The sequence below is a fragment of the Lagopus leucura genome, unplaced genomic scaffold, assembly GCF_019238085.1.
Source record: "Lagopus leucura isolate 7727_CA_CO unplaced genomic scaffold, USGS_WTPT01 Super-Scaffold_1, whole genome shotgun sequence".
Taxonomy (NCBI): domain Eukaryota; kingdom Metazoa; phylum Chordata; class Aves; order Galliformes; family Phasianidae; genus Lagopus; species Lagopus leucura.
In genome coordinates this window covers 5,683,526-5,699,605 of record NW_024962250.1, presented here as the reverse complement: position 1 = coordinate 5,699,605, position 16,080 = coordinate 5,683,526, and the positions used below count along the sequence as shown (strand labels likewise).

The following is a 16,080-nucleotide window of genomic DNA, read 5'->3' as shown; positions in this document are numbered from 1 at the left end:
TACTCACACGCTTGAAAATCTAGCTTGAGCTCAAAAACTTAATTTTTAAAATGATGTTTCTTCTGTGTTAAAACTACCAAAACCATTTTGACAAGTAACATGAATGCAAGTATGAAATTGCCTAAAAAGTGCCATCTCTCATCTAAAAACACTGCATCCAGTAAAAAAAAATGCAAAATCATCTCAACTCATTTTCTACTTGGTAAACTATCATTAAATGACTGAACCAGAAAAGTCTAAAGTTTAATCAAGAGAAACATCCGAAGTGTTCACAAGCATTTCTCCCACCTTTTTATCCTTATGCCATTTATATTCAATTTTGAAAATTACCTTTATTTCCAATTCTCAGATTTGTAAATCTACCAAATTTTCTCTGAGATGCTATCCACCACCCACATTCTCCCAAATTATTCTTCTGTGTAATCATTCCTTCACCTTAATTTTTTTTCCTTCCATTCAGCTTTTTCTGCTGTTTCAATTCCATTTCAAGTTTAGGGAAAGATTTCCCAATAACTTCCAAGTTCATTCAATCCAAGAGATACGCACTGAGACTTACTTCCAGGTAGGAAAAAATCAAAGGTAAAAATTAATTTAAAGTGCTGAAAATTTTCTATGGTATTTTGTAGGAGAGCTTCTGTTTTATAGGTTTGAAAGAGACACGAGAATTCCACTTAAGACTAGTAAGATGGCATGCAGGATGGAAATGGAAAAGATCGGTAGTACATCTCTCAGGCCTTTCCATGCTTTTTTGACATTATGAAGCATGACCTGATCTGCTTTCTTTGAAAGCAAGGTCAGAATTCCATGTTTTAACAGCAAGCCATCTTCTACAGATCTCTAAGATAGCTTTATATTATATTATTTTTTTTTTAAACTTGTAGAATAAAATAATAATAATAATAAAAGAATACAAGCCATACTCAGAACTCAATGAGGAGCAAAGCAAGCTTAGAGTCAAATCAGCTACCAGCAGGAGCAGTTAAATTATAAAGCCCCTGTGGACTGAAGTTAAAGTTCTAAGTGGTAAATGGCTCTTCTTACATTTACACCACAAAAACTTGAAGTGAATGTTAAACTGAAAGTAAAGTATCACCTACAGTAAGCTATTTCTAAGGTTTAATTTACTCATGTAAATCTATTATAAGAAGCCAACATAAAGCGTATCAGCAGTTAATGAAACAAAAAATTTTGATAAGTATTTATTATTATAAATCATTAGGAAAACACATTCATTAATGCACCAATTGATAGGAAATGAAAGCTGTAAGAAAAAAAGTCACATTAAAATTTATTTACTGCTAAATGCACATCATAAAAAAAAACCTGTTAGAGTCACAAATCTATTTAGACTCCATTAAAAAGAAGATAGAATATTTACCTAAGAATAAGTGTCTGCTTTAATGCCTTAAAAATCAAATTGTTCATACTACACATGTAAGCCGCAATTCATTATAAGTATAGAAAATGTTTTGTGGTCAAACTAAAAGGAAAGGTTTTTCTAAAAACTACTACTTCACAGGAGTGAATGCAGTGTTTACAAAGTGACCCAGAGGAAACGGTAAAGAGAATGCAAACTTACTTAAACTGATTTCTGTGAGAGAAAAATGAGAGACTGGTGTGTATCTCCATAATCATCAGAAGGAAAACATGCATACAAGTTTAAGTACTTTTGTTACAGCGAAAGGATTAACTATGGGTGCATAGTATATCTTTTTTCATTAACGTCTTGTGGTTATTTACAGATTAAGGACATACTTAACATTAGAAACTTCCATGATTTAAATAAGGTCTTCATTAGCTTACTACTTGCAACATGCTTTTAATAACAAATTCAGTGAGAGAGTGGAGATTTCCTGCTTGTTTTTGCTTGCTGGCCAGAATTATGGCCCCAGAAAAGCATTATGTTTTTCTTGGCAATGTAGTTTAAGATATTTCAAACTTGGTTCTAAGCAAGCTAACCAAGCACTTTTAGCTCAACTATCCACTGTATTCAAGTGTACCTTGCATAAGCTGAAAAGAAAGAAAAAGCCATTCATGAAGCAGAATTCTCACATCATTATAGCTAATACATACAGCATTTATATTTAATGGCATATACATTATCTACAATTATTTTTCACAGCATGAAATATGAAACTCACTCCACTATTAAGGGGTATAACATTGACTTTTTGATCACTAAATGTGAAACACTCAAAAAGCATGATACATTTTCTCTACATGCAACTTAGATTGTACTCTCTCATCACTGTTAATTTCACTTAAGACACAATTCCACCAACTAAATTGTCTCCTTTGGAAAGCACTCTAAGTCAAGCACATTGCTCAGCTCTTAGGAAGAAAACTGCAAATTCTAACTCCCGTGTGACTATGTGTGATGGCACAGCCTCTGACAAAGGACTGGACACTAAAGTAATAATTATTTTAAGATGAAAATGATGCTAGTTTTTGATACAAATAAGCAAATAGGTAGCAAGTATTACGGGCTTAGAAAAGACTTCTTCAAAATCTACATCTTAATATTTCATGTAACTACAGGCCACAAAAGCCTGTTCATTAATTAAGTTTCAAAAACAAACAAAACAAAGCACCAAAAAACCACACCCACAACTGGTTTTCCTTACCCCATTCACTACTGGAATACTGGTGCAAAACTCCTACTTACAATGCTTTATGACCTTCTTTAATTTTCTAACTAAATTTATACATTGTGAATCTATACTTGTTTTCTTGCACGCGTATAAATTTTGATTAGAGAGCTTAGTCTGTGTTTGTTCTGTACCCAAAAGTGCATCTACAGAAAGCAGCCATAATCTTTCTCAGATTTATGTGCTATTTTGAATAGGACAAGCACTTCACCACAGGAGATTTACAAATTTTCCATGTCTTGGACAAACTCCCATTCAGATTAAGTCTTTTCATAATATATAGAATCAGAACTGTATACACAACAAATAAGATACTGCCAGTATCTCGCATGAAACAAATACTTGCATTTTTCTCTTGGACTTCCTCTGTCTGATGCATCCCAGGCCTGGATTTGTCTTTTTCATGGCCACTTTACTTTAGCAGTCCTCAATCATGAAAGCTCCAAATCTTTCTGCACGTATACCTCTTCAAATTGATGAGTTCCCATCCTATAAACAGAAGTTCTTATTATTAATCCTTTCCACTTGGTGTCATTATACTTAGGCCTACTCTACCAGTCTGGTATCACAAGTAAAATAATACCTGCACATTATTCTGATCATCACAACCATTATCTACTTTGTAACCCAACTTCCATTAGAATCCATTATATTTGGAACAGTCATATCACAACATCATCGTTACCTAAAATAGGTAACAGATGCAGTCCATAAGGAATTGCACAAATTTGTTCTTTTCCAATCTTACATTCTTCCTTGCAGCATGAATCAATGTCAAGTCACACTTTTAGCCACTTCCTTTTCTAATGCCTTTTCTAGAATGTAGACATACATTTTGTAGTATTCTGTATGTACACTGAATGTATGTTCATTATTGTGTAAAGTTACTCCTTTTTTTCTTTCTTAATTTCTATTTATATGGATTATAGAAAATAAGCAAACATAATCACAAGTCTTATTTATTCTTACATCCATACCTTCAGCTTTACTACTGCTTCCATAAAAGCCTAATTGTATATGTCTATGGATTCCTCCAAGTAATCTGTGTGATTTTCCCTTTGTATACTCCCTTATAATTTTGTGTGAGATGAGCAGATTATTATACAATCAGCAGATTATTCTCTAATTAAACATTTTCTTAATGGAATTCACCACCCATTTGAATTTCATTGCAAGTGCAGATTTATTCAGTAATGAAGCCTTCATATACTATAATTTCTGATTTCAGCACAGAAAACTCCCTGGCAGGAGGAAATACCAGCAGCGCAGGATTTTTAAGCAGAAAGTATACATAGGACATTGTTCCTGAAACAGTTCAAGGGGAATTTAGAATTAACCAAAGTTAAACTTTTTAAAGGTAGACAAGACATCAACAATCGAAACATTTCATGTAGGCAGCCACTGATACAATTTTAAGCAAAAAAGAGGATTGTATCTTAAAAAGAGAAACACAGCTTAGTTTCCAAATGCCTTCAAGGTTCTCTCTCAAATGCCTACATTAAAAGTAACTGGGATTTTTCTTTCGGAGAGAGAAGAGAGTAAATCGTTGCAATGATGGGCTCCTCTAAGAAAATTATATAGAGAGACTCATTTTAATATGCAATGAATAAAGCAGTATTCGGTTTTACAATCCCTTTTTAACTACTAAAATAATACATTAACCAGAAACATAGCAAGGTAAAAAAAACTACCTTTCCCTTCTATTAACTAACCAAATACCTTTCTAAGGTAGTTATCTTACTAAATGAACAGCACAACTACATAAAAAGAAAGGTTTATTTGTTCTTGTTTGCTTACTTTATTAACACCATACAAGTCTAGTCTAATATAGCCACAGCCAAGATCAAATTATTAAAAATTCAAACATCAAGCATAATCTTTCTCCAGAGTAATAAGTTAATAATCTATTGATAGCTCTTGCAAAAACCTGATTTCAAAAAGTGAAAGTAAATCTCACTTAAAGCGTAAAGAGGAAGTGATACCATAAAAGAACTGTCTACAAATGTTAGCAAGATACAATAACTTTATATGAAAAATAAAGGATTCCTGATGATAAATTGTTTATTACATTTGCAAACAAAGCCCTGTCATAATCTAAGGCCTAGGAGTTTAATCTAGACAAACTGATCTTATGAGAAAGGAAAAGGAAAACCTACACCTATAAATGTGAAGTGCTAAAAGAACAAGCTATCGAAACAGATGATTTAAGGAACTAATGGATTCTCTGCCACTTATTCAATTTAAATTGAAGCATCAAAGATGCTTACTAGAAATAAACAAGTCTACCAGAGCTTAAAAATAACTGAGTATTGGCCTGCACAGTTCAGGTAGAACTTGATAACAAAAAAAAAAAGCACATGCCTTTCTTCACAAAACTTAAAACTTACTATGTTCTTAATAAAACATTGAACTTAATGCCCATAGCTTCATGAAATACTTCTGGGAATCAGTAGAATAACACTAAAGCAAAGAAGGCCAGTCTTAGCCTGCATAATAGCCACGTACCAAAATCTTAGCATGATCAATAGCCACATACCACCTCACAGATCTTGAAGAGAGAAAGAAATCAGAACAACAGCGCATGTTACGCACTAGTTCGGTGATGACAAAGATGCATGTAGAAAAATGAAGGGGAAATAAGCTTGGTAGAAAGGAAAGATATAAATACAGGTTACAGTAGCAGTTGTGTATTCTGGGATACAATGCCAGATGGAAACTGTTTCTTGAAGGTACTTATGGAGGTCTTCAGGCCCACCAGCACTGAAGAACTGACTATTAGGAATGGGCATTTGCCAGAGGCAGCAACTGGAGAAAATAGTGAAAGATACAGATGCTGTTGGGAGACAGTGCGGCTAACTGGCACCATAATCGCAATACCTTGGGTGAGGAACAGAATGGTAGGGGCAGGAACAGGCAACCTTTAGCTAGTATTTGATCCTTTCATTCTTGCTGGTGCTGAAGCTCTTCACCAAATCTTCTTTCCCACCAGCTTCTGCACATCACTCCATAACAGCTGCAAATATCAGAAACTAGATCAGAGGTAAGATCTTCCTTCTCCGACTGGCATCAAAGCAACATGCAATATCTAAAATAAACAAGAAACTTAGCACCAGTCTGTTTACATCTTAGCTGGATGTCTAAAAATCAAGACAAAACAGCAGACAGATGAGTAAGCTGAGTTTGTAATTGTTATGCAAAATTCACTTGACAGCCATAAGAAAACTTGATTTCTATTTGCAACCAGGTGATTTTGCAAACTCCTGGTATAGGCAAAGCTGTACCATATTTAGAAGCTGGAAAAGTCACAGAACTGAGCTAAAAGCATTCCTTGCTACACATGGGAATGTTGGAGATCGGGTGATTTGACAACTGAGCAACAGATATGCCAGAATATGATTTTGAGTGGGCCACATTAGAGAGAAAATGTCTGAAGTGTTCATTATTGAAATAAAAAGATTCACCTGGAATCACTATCTCATAATTTAAAATGAACTATTTTCTGCAATGCATTTACTACAAAAAGAAAAAAAGAAAAAAGAAAAAAAGAAAAAAGAAAAAAAGAAAAAAGAAAAACACTGTGAAAGACCACTGAAATACTAACTTTGACATACGATAAAGAAGGTACCTTAATTTTAATAGACTGTGTCATAATACACACATCTTAGTGGGTAAAAATTCCCCTTGGCTCTCTAATTTTCTTTTAAATGCTATTCTATTTTCATAGATATTTCAGGACACTGAGCTGGGCTGCATTAAAAAAGGGGTGGCCAGCAGGGAGAGGGAAGTGACTGTACCCTCTACTCGGCTCTTGTGATGCCCCATCTGGAGTACTGCATCCAGGCCTGGAGCCCCCCGTACAGGAATGATGTGGAGCTCTTGGAGCAGATCCAGAAGAGGGCCACTAAGATGATCAGAGAGCTGGAGCACCTCTCCTATGAAGAAAGGTTGAGGGAACTGGGATTGTTTACCTTGGAGAAGAGAAAGCTCCAGGGAGACCTCACTGTGGCCTTGAAGGGAATGTATAAACAAGAGGGGAAACGGCTGTTTACAAAGGTGGATAGTGACAGGACAAGGGAGAAGGAATGGCTTTAAACTGAGACAGGGGAGGTTTAGATTAGATATTAGGAGGAAGTTCTTCACCCAGAAGGTGGTGACACATTGGAACAGGTTGCCCAAGGAGGTTGTGGATGCCCCTTCCCTGGAGGCATTCAAGGCCAGGCTGGATGTGGCTTTGGGCAGCCTGGTTTGCTGGTTGGCGACCCTGTACATAGCAGGGGGTTGAAACTCGATGATCACTGTGGTCCTTTTAAACCCAGCCCATTCTATGATTCTAACTTTACACTCCATAAAAAATACAGCAGACACCTGATTTATAAGCAATGAACTAATTCAAGTACGGCAAGCTATTTGAATTAGCAGGTTTATGTTGCCTCATTTAAACTGCTTTACAGCTCCAGGCCACCAAAATTTGACTGCTTACTGTATCTGATCTTGGCATCACTACAGTAAAGAGCCCTGATCTGTGATGTTGTTTTTTTTCACTAAAAGATGAATAAATTGAAATGCTCAAAATTACTTCCTACAGTAGCAAGGCCATGAATAAACCAGACTGTGAAAGCTGCAAGTCAAAATCCCAGACAAAGCTGGCAACAACTTTTCTTTCAGAATTTATATAACACATTACCAAAGGAGAATGACATATGGCTTTAAAATGTACTGTGTTTAAAGTATTTTTTGAATGTATTAGCTCTTTGTTTAATTTTGTTTAATAAAAACATTAAGGATTAGGATTACACTGTTGTATGGGAACTGTTGATCACAGCTTGAACCTCCGATTGATCACCTGAGGCAAGCAATGAGTCAGCCGTGAGAGCACAGGTCTACACTTCTTGTGGGTTGTTTTTTTAGGGTTTTTTTCTGCTTGCTTTTTCTATTTATGGCTGCAAGTCATGACTGTATTTAAGCCAGAAATTGTTTATTCAGTTGCTGCTTATTGGCTTACACCTTTACAGTGACTTCAGGCTACAGTGACTTCAGATCCCTAGATCCCATATAAGTGTTGACTACCACTGAGGAAAGATCTCTTTCTGGAGATCACTCCTTGTGGAGTTTATAGTGAGCCTACAACATTGAGAGCATTTTTCATGTTATCTTTCCACCACGATAATCCTACTTCGCCTAACCTTCGTACATTTATTGATTGTACACCTATTGATTGTACAACTGTTAATCGGATTTTCTGTTTTTGCTTTTAATGCAACTATCAGTAAGTCATAAATTGGCCAACAAAGCATGGCGGTATAAGAAACTATCAACCTCAGTGAGCGATTTTCTTTAATATGCAAGATCATTTTATTTATATATAGTTATATATACATACAATTACTCCAGAAAAAAAAAAAACAACTTTATTTTTATTAAACAAAGGCTCTTTTACTTCAAGAAGTAAGCAATCTAAAAATACAGCTACTGTCATAAGAAGTCTGTAGTTATTAAAACGACATGAAGGCCTTATTGTAAAGGACTTAAATTTGTCTGTTTTCTCATAATTAACTCTAACGAAATGCCATTCAAATATTTCAAATTAGTAACGTGGGGTCTAAATATGCTTTTAAAAAAGGCCAAGCCTTCAGAAAAAAAACAAACAACAACAACAACTCACAGAATCTTTGCACCTACTCAATACTCGAGAGAGAAGCGTTGTTTTCCTCCCCAGTAAACGCCCTGCCCGCTTTGTAATATATATGTAACTATTTCATGGTCAGTTCTTCCAATGTTTAGCTGTTGATTATTAGCATGCCATAACCCCTTGACCTTACAAGTGGCATTTCCTCCAATAACTCTCTATTCTTTTATATCAGATATTATCCTTTTGTCCCCACTTTCTGTGTGGCTTTTGTTAGGACACCCACTCAGCTTCCTTTAATTACTGAATAGCTCAGCCTCCCTGTAGCAGCCGCATTAGAACAGAGGTGTGTTGTTCTACTCCAAAAGGCTCTCCATGGCTCTGAGCCACCTCCAGCCACAGCCCCCACTCTGGAGATACTTCTACTGCAGGTTCCACCACACACAGGCCAGTCACAGATGAAAACTGCATGCCAATCACAGAGACTTGGTCCAGCAAAATATGTCCAAGTACAGACTGATCTACAATGACTGCTCTAAAAGTAACACCTCCTATTTAATCATGTTGGCCTACAGTGTAGGAGATGGACGCTAGAGATATGGCAGTAGAGGCTGAAGCTTCCCACCGGCACGACAAGCCATGTTCCATACAGATTTTTACAGCCCGTTGTTTAAAAGTCAACATAGAAACTTGGAACTAAAACCTAAATGGCAGCAGAAGAAAGTGGAGGGGAAGAGCTTCCCCAGATATCCCCAACATAATTTACCCAACTATCTACCACAGAGTACTCAGAGAATGAATTCCAGTTTTTTAAGTTGGTTTTGCTAAAATCAAAGATTTTACACAGAGAAGTACACTGAGAAGACATTTAAAGACCTCCAGCAACCAGCTCCAGGTTCGTGGGCCAAGGGACAATAAGAAGAAAGAAAATAAGACAGAAAGGGTCTCATAAACCTGATCTTAGATGATACTGATATCATTCTCACATAGAAAGTAAATTTTTAATGAAAAAAATCCTAAAGAATACAGGAAGGCAGATTTTAACTATGAAATGTAATCACCCACGTAGACAAACAGATGCTTAACACTAGTGAAACCCTATAGTAGCTTGCCTGAGTCAAAAGACAGGATTTTACAAGCCATTTTTATAAGCATAATGGAACTAAAACACTTGAAGATTCTGTAAGGCAAAATGATGTTTAAACTGCAACAGCTGAAATACAGGGCCATAGCAGGAAAGCTAAACAAAGTACACATATAAGCAGTTACTAAGAAGGAACTTAAATCATTCGCTACACCTGTGGTAATGGAATTCAAATAACTTACATATAACACCCACAAATTTCACGTTCTTATCACTTTAGATTCCATAGCATGAGAAGAGAGCATCACCATATGTTTTTCAACAAGGCTGCAGAGAGCACAATAACAGATCACTAAATATGACTTCTGCATCAGGTGACACCAGCATCCGTGTATGAGAAAGTCAAAACTGATGTAAGCTTTCTTAAATAAGCAAAGCCAAAAAGACACCATTTGAAATGACAGTCAGGTGAATTTTACTTATTTACTAAATAATTTCAAATTGACATTAAGGACAGCAACACTGAAGGAAAAGGAGCCAAAAAAACCCACCATAACCAGCCGTACTTGAGAACATTCATGCAATATTATGATCTACTGCTGTAGCAGAATAAGGGTATTTTTTTAGGTCATGATTTTCAGAAACTTATTTTCAAATACTAAATATTAAGGAGGGTATTAATTTTCCTTTAGGGAAAGGAAGTTGCGACCACATATACTGTAAGCTGTAACTGGTTATTTTATATGCCCAACATTTAAACTTTTCTTCTTTAAGTTACTCATATCACAAAACAAACAAACAAACAATCAAAAACCAGTACTTCATGCTTCTATGTTGCCTTATTTATAAGCTAATACTTATGAACAGACTTTAAGTTTTCTCAAAGAAAAACTCCTTGCAACAACAGAAGGCAAATTATCTAAGCTGAGTTTATCTCACTGTGATTCGCACAGGTGGCTCCAGAGAAAAGGAATACTTCTGATCCAGTTCTCATTAACTAAAATACCCTGGAGAGCTTGATTTAATCTTTTATTTCAGTCATACATTAGAACTTTTAAAAACATAAACACATTTTAAGTATATCGGCCTGCCCTTATTTTCAGAGCAATGACGGGAGACATAGGTCTAAATCAGCACTGGGTGACTAGAAGTTCAGATCCAGTGCATATTTAACAAAAAATAAAGAAAGCAGGATACTGATCTGCTTTTTGTGGCTCCATTAATACTTCTCAAACTGCAAGACATTTCTGATGCTAGGAAGAATATCTGTGTGTTACCACCATATTTATAAATGCCAAAGAGTCTGTTTCAAATTATTTAATTATTAAAAGAAAAACCTAAAAGAAACTCAGTTATACATAAATATAAAAATGCATTGTCGGAGCACAGAAAATACTTTAAAAATATTTGAATATTCATATTACAATACACAAAACTAAGTAATTGATGCCATAAACAGCAACAACCGCCACACAAAATGTTTCAGTTCTTTTCCCTAAGGAATGTTCCCTAACATCAAGAACATTTAAGGCCACTGTTTTGAATTATGTCTTTAATGCAGTGAGTTGAATTGAACTCAAAAATTTCACTTAAAATCTCGCTTTCTCTTGAACCAGAAATGAACTCAAAGCAGTTCTTTGACATTTTGCTAAATCTGAACCAACACACATTGAATTAAACTGAAAAATTTGCTGGTTATTTAAGTGCATAAAAACAGTTTCAGTGAAATACAGAAAGGCTCGGGGCACAAGGGAAGGAAGAACAATGTTTGTACCCCATGGAAGTTTATGTCTATAAAGTGTAAAATAGTTTGGTTGATTTTTTGTTGTTTCTGTCTGATATTTTATGTTTTTAAACACCGTGTAAAATGATGTTGTTGTGCTATAGTGAATAACACACAACCATTTCTTCATGAAATGCTACATTTGTAGGCTTATTTTGTTAAAATCAGATTGCTTCCTTATTTGTTATTTGTTTTAAATGCACTATCTACCCAAAGGAAGACCTCCTCCAGATCCCAATACATGCTCATTGCTAACTTTCTTTACTCCCACTCTGCCTAAGAGATGAGCACACACAAATTGTCACTAGCTCAATATTACTTCTGTGTATAATGCAGAAGTTTTCAATACAGTCTATTTAGAAAAACTCTCAGTCTCTGCTCTCCTGATAATTTATTCTTACGATGAACTACATCTGATCCAGCATGGTTCCTTGAATGGTATAAGATTTATGCTCGTACTACACTTTATTGAGAAAAACAACCATAGATTCCAGTTTTTCCTGTTCCCTCACTGAGTTACAAGTTCACAAAATGTCAGTTTCTCTTATTACAGGACATCTTCATTCTCCCAGCAGTGAGTGTTGAAAAGCTTTGCAAACAACAGAAAACAAATTATATTTTATTGATCAGATCACCAAGCAAACCAATAAACCACACCTGGGCGTACACCCAACAACTCTTTCTCAAAGTTTCTCCAGATTTGTCCAGTACAAAAACGAAACTTAGAGATCTTTTGCCTCCAACACAACCTTTGAAATTTTTTTTTAAATAGGATTCTGTTAAATTTGTCATCTTCTATTTTTTTTTCCTGGTACAGATATCAATATACTTAATTTTATACAATAAAATTCTATTAAATAAATATAAACAATTATCTGGTCCTAATAGATTACGATCAACTGAGACAGAGCTACATCCTATGAAAACAGCACTCACATTACCAGTGAAAGATCCTTACATATTTATCATTCTGGTAATTCCAGATGATTTTAAAATGTTCAGGAGATTATTACCAATAATACAACAAAGTGGGACCAAAAAAATCCTTTTTTTTTTCTGTTAACAAACAGCAGTTTTCCCTGAACACTTTGAGCTGCTATCAGTTCTATCAAAACAACCTCAAAAGAATTTTCATTATTTATTTATTTATTTATTTTTTTAAAGATGTAGCTTAGTGATCACCTGGTTCTTAGCTTGTTACAAAATAACTTGCTCACTTAGGAAAAACTTATTTCCAATCTGTTCCTGAATTCTGCATAATAAAATGACGGGGGAAAAAAAAAAAAACAAAACACCCAGAAAAAACACTGAAGAATCCAACTGAATGAAGCAGTTCAGAGGAAAAAGGGGGTGAGGGAGAAATAGCACAATACTTCATGCCTTCAGGAGTCTTCAGTAGTCATAGTGAGCAGCTGAAGAAAGATAATCAATTCATAAATACAACAATCTTTAGATGAGTAGGACAGTTCATTACTCATCACAACTGCCTAAGAATTAGATGAAAAAAAAAAAATCAAAAGGATTAAGCAGAGTAACAAATTGCATTTCAAAAAAACAACGTAGGTGTATACAAAACGAAAAAAGATTAAAGCATTTGTTTGCACTGAACGCTAAAAAGTATAGATTCTAAATGCGAAAACCATCGTATGCTTGTGGGTATATACTCACTGTAAAGGTCACTGAAAAAGAGCTGAAATAAAAAACACTAATGAAAGTAGCTGGCAGTAACTTGGTGACAGTCTACAGATTTGAACAAAGCATACCTGCACAAACGCACTAACTTGCAAGAACATTCTGTTCAAATTATCAGTCAGTTAATTCTTCTGATGCTTCTTTACAGCCTGTTTTGAGTCTCGGTACATACAGTGCTAGACAAGATCTGTAGCTGTCAAGAAACCATTCAGAATCGTATTTGGCATGCATCAGGGAAATATCTCATGCTCTCTGTCATCTACTCCTTCTCCAGATGATTTGTATACAACCAGTTACTAAATTATGAAACAGTAAATGCAAAGGAAAGAATGAAATGCAGGCAAGGAGCAATCATTCAATATAAGACAAGTGGGAAAACAACAACAAAAAACAAACACAGGAGTGGAAAACCTGGAGGGATTTACAGAATTCAAACCTGAAAGATCATTGCTTCAAAAGGCACTTATGTGGAAGAAACAAGCAGAGTGAGGGGGTGCGAGCATTTATGTTATCAAGACACTACCTGAAGCCATTAGAGTGCATGCATTACATCCAAACAATTCTGTGAACAGAGTTTAACTTTTCTTTGCACTTAGCATCATTCTCTGCTATGCTCTCTGCTGTAGAAAACCACCAAAATAACAACAAACTCTAGTATTAGTGTCATTGTAAAATGCCCCCAAACTCAAGAGATTATTTTATACTGAGCACATCCTACTGACATACCCTGGATTGTTGCTACTGCACTCAACAGCAAAAACTAAAAACCATAAGCTGCCAGTTGAAAAACGTTGGAATCGTTGTAACAGTTCTGTGATTCTGTAGTATGTTTGGAACGCATGTGCATGCTATCACTTTTGACTCAAAGTGTATGCAGCAGAACACAAGCCATTTTCAGAAATGTATGGTTTCAAATGTACTGCAAAGTTCCATGTACTGCTGACATGGAATGAATGTTCAATTTACTATTTGTGCAAAATAATTTTAGATGCATCAGCACTAATTGTCTTCCTCCCTCCAACTAAGTTTAATAATTCAGATTCACATACAAATTATTTCATACTGTAACACAGTTTAGAAATATCCACAAGGTAATAGCTACAATTACTAACTGAAAAACAGAGGTTCCAAGTACACATAAGTAACTTTTCCGGAATCTCCTAGGAGAAACAGGTAACAAGCTAAAAGAGCGTAAGAAAATAAAGAGTGGTAGATTGGAAAAAAAATGGAGTGGGACAAAATTAGCGCAAGTATCTAAGATCTGGATGTTTATTGAAAATACAAATAGTTTATAGTTTCAGTTTACACTGGACAGTATAGTTTATAATTTCAGTTTAGAAAATACTTAGAAAAATACAAACACCATAAAATATTTTGAGTAAAATAACTTAAGAACATACTCCAATAGCATTGCTATATTGGAAGTTTTAAGAACAAACCTACTGTTACCAGTGGCAGATTACAGCTCACACACACTTGTCCTTGCCCACGTTCCAGTTCCTGTTCATAAGATCTTCCATCAACAGAAACATGTCCAATACAGGTGACATTCCAGAGGCATCTTTACCATTGCCTACGATACAATTACTAGATGGCTTTGCAATGTTCTATGGAATACTAATCACAGCAATAAGGAATTATGACAACTCTGAGTTCCCATAACTCCATTAACTGCTTTCTAGGGCGCCCTTCCAAAAATATCTGTGGCTCCTTACACTAGTTTTCACTCTCCTACCCTCCCAAAGAAACATCATCCTTCTCAGATGAGTATTATGTACGTACAACAAAAGCACACATAATTTTTCCATATTTGCTTGACTTCAGCAACTATCAAATCAAGCTGAAATGAAGACTAGATAATCAAGGAGAAAGGAAGCATGATACAGATGGTGCATAAAAATCACCAACTGCTGCAAGCATTCATAGACCAGCTGCACAGTGCTGAGTGGTGCTTTTGGGTCTGTGAGGAAAAAAAAAGCTCTGAGTTATAAGATCATTCACTGTTACAGTCACAGGACAATGAGCAATCTCCTCACATCCTTCTAATACAGGAAGCTTACATTTGTGCCAAAACTGCCATCTAACACCACTGACAGCAGTCAAAATCATCTGGGAATGTGGAAAAATGGAATGATTGTTCTCTGGAAGTTTGCAATCCCAGACTACTATCGGTCACCAGATAATCAATTGGAAATTGGAAATATGAACTAAACAGAAATCACTGCATATAAAGTGATATTAAATGCATGACTTCTTGTGTAGCACTGCAATTGTAATATGCAGGAAAAAAACCAAACATTTTAAGGCAGTGGAAGTTCTGAAATGGGATGGATCAAGAGTGAATAGATACATACACCAGTTCTGCCTTCCTAAGCCAATTTTAAATATAGAAGTAAAAGGAGTACATTCTATGGTTAAAAAATAAATAAATAAATAAATAAATAAATAATATTAATTAACATGGTTGGGCAGGAGTGTGCAAAAAGCACCATTAAGAACAGGATTTTCTAAAAACCAATTCGTATTTTTCTTGGAAAAGCATATATTCAATGGCAGAATTACAATGCAAATATTTGGTCATAAGTATTCTACACTTAGTCTGGCAGGGAACATACTTCTAAAGAGAAAAAAGGAGTGATAAAACTACTGTAAAAGATGATGCAACATGACCCTTTAATACGCGTTTGATTGAAAAGAAGCTTGTAATGCCTCAAGATAAGGACAGATTTCACTGTATTTAATATCCCTGTTACTGTTACACATTATGTTTTACATAAAAGTTGGTGTAAAATGTTACCAGTAATATGCTGAATTTGGCGAAGAGTGAGACAGTTGCTAAGATGTTAGCAAAAGGAAGCGTGATACTGAAAAGCGTAATGGTATGACTGCAGCATTCTGTAACACGTTCATTCCCTCAGCAGTAAAGTAAGATTTCAGTCCCATTTTCAAAGTCAATGACAATCTTCCCTTTTTTTCATTCTCAAGTGGACAGCATGCTACACAGTCCTGTTGCACTGTCACTAATGTATCACACCTCCCATCTCTGCTTGCTGATGAGCCTTTAATACCATTTAAAGGCTGATGAACATTTAAAACCACAAGAGAAGCTGAGAAAATTCCTCTCTCAAACTTTTTTCTCCTTTTTCCTAATCAAAATCAGTTTTTCAAGCATCTAATACCAAATACCATCTCTAACCTTTAAGTGTTATCTACACTAATATGTTACTAGATCTGGGACCACACATTT

At 35.3% G+C, this 16,080-nt stretch overlaps 1 long non-coding RNA gene across 2 annotated transcripts in view; it reads right to left on the bottom strand.

Annotated features, from left to right (window-relative positions):
* Positions 1-3,000: 3,000 nt before the first annotated feature.
* LOC122177772 overlaps positions 3,001-16,080 on the bottom strand; it is a 35,207-nt gene continuing 22,127 nt past the window's right edge. For both annotated transcript variants that reach the window (XR_006178145.1, XR_006178146.1), the window contains exons 3-4: positions 5,526-5,661; positions 3,001-3,137 (exon numbers count right to left, since the gene is read on the bottom strand). This is a non-coding gene — a long non-coding RNA (uncharacterized LOC122177772). The remainder of the gene's footprint in view (positions 3,138-5,525; positions 5,662-16,080) is intronic.